This window comes from Stigmatopora nigra, unplaced genomic scaffold, assembly GCF_051989575.1.
Source record: "Stigmatopora nigra isolate UIUO_SnigA unplaced genomic scaffold, RoL_Snig_1.1 HiC_scaffold_39, whole genome shotgun sequence".
NCBI classification, from domain to species: Eukaryota; Metazoa; Chordata; class Actinopteri; order Syngnathiformes; family Syngnathidae; genus Stigmatopora; species Stigmatopora nigra.
In genome coordinates, this window is record NW_027551618.1 from 262,501 (window position 1) to 267,056 (window position 4,556).

Here is a 4,556-nt window from a genome sequence, read left to right on the forward strand (position 1 = left end):
CGAGTCGACCTGAGCCTATCGGTCAGCACACCATTTTTGTTTCGGGCAGGTGAACACCCTTAAACACCATTTATAGGCTGGTGCCGACCCCCTAGCTCACAGTTTGTGTCTTCGCTCCTCATTTTCTCTTTCCATGCAACGTCCTTTGTCATAAAGGTATCTCCGGTACATGGTTTTTCTACGTCCATACCGCCCTGTCTTTGGCATGGACGCAGACACCATTTTTGGGCTGGTGCCGACCCCCTAGCTCACAGACCTGGTTCGTGTCTTCAGTCCTCTTTCTCTTTCCATGTACCGGTTCTTGATTAAAATGATTTTTCGGTTGCATGTCCGCCCCTTTGCCCGGTTCTTCCAACTTGCATGGAAGAGATATGACCATACCGCCGGGACTTTGGTATGGAAATGCCTGGTTCTTCCGTAGAAGAGTTTTCTATGTTCTGGCTCCAGGACTTTGCCAAGAACACTCACGACGGTCTGCGGCGCCTGGTTCTTCCGTAGAAGAGTTTTATATGTACATGCTCCAGGACTTTTGCATGTACACACCATTTTTAGGCTGGTGCCGACCCCCTAGCTCACAGTTTGTGTCTTCGCTCCTCATTTTTCTCTTTCCATGCACCGTCCTTTGTCATAAAGGTATCTCCGGTACATGGTTTTTCTACGTCCATACCGCCCTGTCTTTGGCATGGACGCAGACACCATTTTTGGGCTGGTGCCGACCCCCTAGCTCACAGACCTGTGTTCGTGTCTTCAGTCCTCTTTCTCTTTCCATGTACCGGTTCTTGATTAAAATGATTTTTCGGTTGCATGTCCGCCCCTTTGCCCGGTTCTTCCAACTTGCATGGAAGAGATATGACCATACCGCCGGGACTTTGGTATGGAAATGCCTGGTTCTTCCGTAGAAGAGTTTTCTATGTTCTGGCTCCAGGTCTTTGCCAAGAACACTCACGACGGTCTCCGGCGCCTGGTTCTTCCGTAGAAGAGTTTTATATGTACATGCTCCAGGACTTTTGCACGTACACTCACGACTTTTTGCCACTGGCCCGGTTCTTCCAACTTTTGTGGAAGATTTTTGGATGTCCATACCACCAGGCATATGTCATGGACATCCACGAATTCTCTCTGGTGTGGATCTCTGGAGCTCTGGAGCTTCGGTCCTCCGGCCCTCTGGATCTTTTGCCTGGTTCTTCCGTAGAAGAGTTTTCTATGTTCTGGCTCCAGGTCTTTGCCAAGAACACTCACGACGGTCTCCGGCGCCTGGTTCTTCCGTAGAAGAGTTTTATATGTACATGCTCCAGGACTTTTGCACGTACACTCACGACTTTTTGCCACTGGCCCGGTTCTTCCAACTTTTGTGGAAGATTTTTGGATGTCCATACCACCAGGCATATGTCATGGACATCCACGAATTCTCTCTGGTGTGGATCTCTGGAGCTCTGGAGCTTCGGTCCTCCGGCCCTCTGGATCTTTTGCCTGGTTCTTCCGTAGAAGAGTTTTCTATGTTCTGGCTCCAGGTCTTTGCCAAGAACACTCACGACGGTCTCCGGCGCCTGGTTCTTCCGTAGAAGAGTTTTATATGTACATGCTCCAGGACTTTTGCACGTACACTCACGACTTTTTGCCACTGGCCCGGTTCTTCCAACTTTCGTGGAAGATTTTTGGATGTCCATACCACCAGGCATATGTCATGGACACCCACGAATTCTCTCTAGTGTGGATCTCTGGAGCTCTGGAGCTTCGGTCCTCCGGCCCTCTGGATCTTTTGCCTGGTTCTTCCGTAGAAGAGTTTTCTATGTTCTGGCTCCAGGTCTTTGCCAAGAACACTCACGACGGTCTGCCCTCGCCTGGTTCTTCCAACTTCCGTGGAAGATTTTTGGATGTCCATACCACCAGGCATAAGTCATGGACACCCTGAGTCTCGTTCATGTGTGGATCTCTGGAGCTCTGGAGCTGCGGTCCTCCGGCCCTCTGGATCTTTTGCCTGGTTCTTCCGTAGAAGAGTTTTCTATGTTCTGGCTCCAGGTCTTTGCCAAGAACACTCACGACGGTCTGCCCTCGCCTGGTTCTTCCAACTTCCGTGGAAGATTTATGGATGTCCATACCACCAGGCATAAGTCATGGACACCCTGAATCTCGTTCGTGTGTGGATCTCTGGAGCTCTGGAGCTTCGGTCCTCCGGCCCTCTGGATCTTTTGCCTGGTTCTTCCGTAGAAGAGTTTTCTATGTTCTGGCTCCAGGTCTTTGCCAAGAACACTCACGACGGTCTGCCCTCGCCTGGTTCTTCCAACTTCCGTGGAAGATTTTTGGATGTCCATACCACCAGGCATAAGTCATGGACACCCACGAATTCTCTCTAGTGTGGATCTCTGGAGCTCTGGAGCTTCGGTCCTCCGGCCCTCTGGATCTTTTGCCTGGTTCTTCCGTAGAAGAGTTTTATATGTTCTGGCTCCAGGACTTTGCCAAGAACACTCACGACGGTCTGCCCTCGCCTGGTTCTTCCAACTTCCGTGGAAGATTTTTGGATGTCCATACCACCAGGCATAAGTCATGGACACCCTGAGTCTCGTTCGTGTGTGGATCTCTGGAGCTCTGGAGCTCCCGGACACTCCTGGATCTATGGAGCTCCGGTCCTCCGGCCCTCTGGATCTCTGGAGCTCTGGAGCTCTGGAGCTCTGGAGCTCTGGAGCTCTGGAGCTCTGGAGCTCTGGAGGTCAGGCCCAAACCTCCAGGATTTTGGAAGGGCCTTTTTCATATTGCCAAGCCGAGTGTGACACCTTTTTCGGCCTGTTTCAGTCCCTCAGGACGGTCTCTCTGGTTCTTTTCACTCCCGAAAATTTTTCTAAGTCCAGCCACACTTAGAAAAAATTCGCTTCAATTCGGGAGAACCAGGGGGACAAGGGGCATTGCAAAAGTACTGTGCCCGAATGTGAGCTCCTTCCGTCGGCCTACTAGGGAGAGAGGGGTCGGTCTTAGGCCTGGAGCTCACATTCAAAATTTTCCTCTCCCTATAATCTTGCCGAAGGCTTTTTGCAGACCACCGGAAATTGCGGGAGTAGGCAAATCATATCCTAGGGGTATTGGTAGACCCAAATCAGATGCCTTGGTAGACCCAAATGAGAAGCCCTGGTAGACCTAAAAAATCGAAAAAACGACTATGTCCGACAGGACTTAGTCGTTTTTTCAGAAATTTTCTGAAAAAACGACTAAGTCCTGTCGGACATAGTCATTTTTTCACACTTTTTCGGACTTAGAAAATTTTTTGGACTTAGAAAATTTTTGAGAAGCTCAAAAAAACGACTAAGTCCCGTTGGACATAGTCATTTTTTCGGACTTTTTCTCAAAAAAATGACAGAGTCCTGTCGGACATAGTCATTTTTTCACACTTTTTCCAAAAAAATGACAGAGTCCGTTTTTTTGGACTTAGAATTTTTTTTGGACTTAGAAAATTTTTGAGAACCAGGGCTTTTCACCGGGACTTTTGCCAGTTTGTATCCGAAGGCAGCGCTCCTTCGGACACTTTTCCTGTGACACACCGCTGTTGGACATAGTCATTTTTTCAGACATTTTTGAGAACCAGGATTTTCACCGGGACATTGTCCCATTTCTATCCGAAGATAGTGCATGGTCGGACACTTTTCCTCTCAGCCCCCGCTGAAAGACATAGTCATTTTTCCAAGATTTTTGGACTTAGAATTTTTTTTGGACTTAGAAAATTTTTGAGAACCAGAGCTTTTCACCGGGACATTGTCCCATTTGTATCCGAAGGCAGCGCTCCTTCGGATACTTTTTCTCTCAGCCCCCGCTGAAAGACATAGTCGTTTTTTCCAAGATTTTTGGACTTAGAATTTTTTTTTGACTTAGAAAATTTTTGAGAACCAGAGCTTTTCACCGGGACATCTGCCCGTTTGTATCCGAAGGCAGCGCTCCTTCGGACACTTTTCCTGTGACACACCGCTGTTGGACATAGTCATTTTTCAGACATTTTTGAGAACCAGGATTTTCACCGGGACATTGTCCCATTTGTATCCGAAGGCAGCGCTCCTTCGGATACTTTTTCTCTCAGCCCCCGCTGAAAGACATAGTCGTTTTTTCCAAGATTTTTGGACTTAGAATTTTTTTTGGACTTAGAAAATTTTTTGGACTTAGAAAATTTTTGAGAACCAGAGCTTTTCACCGGGACATCTGCCCGTTTGTATCCGAAGGCAGCGCTCCTTCGGACACTTTTCCTGTGACACACCGCTGTTGGACATAGTCGTTTTTTCAGACATTTTTGAGAACCAGGATTTTCACCGGGACATTGTCCCATTTGTATCCGAAGGCAGCGCTCCTTCGGATACTTTTTCTCTCAGCCCCCGCTGAAAGACATAGTCGTTTTTTCCAAGATTTTTGGACTTAGAATTTTTTTTGGACTTAGAAAATTTTTTGGACTTAGAAAATTTTTGAGAACCAGAGCTTTTCACCGGGACATCTGCCCGTTTGTGTCCGAAGACCTCGCTTCTTCGGACACTTTTCCTTTGACACACCGCTGTTGGACATAGTCATTTTTTCAGACATTTTTG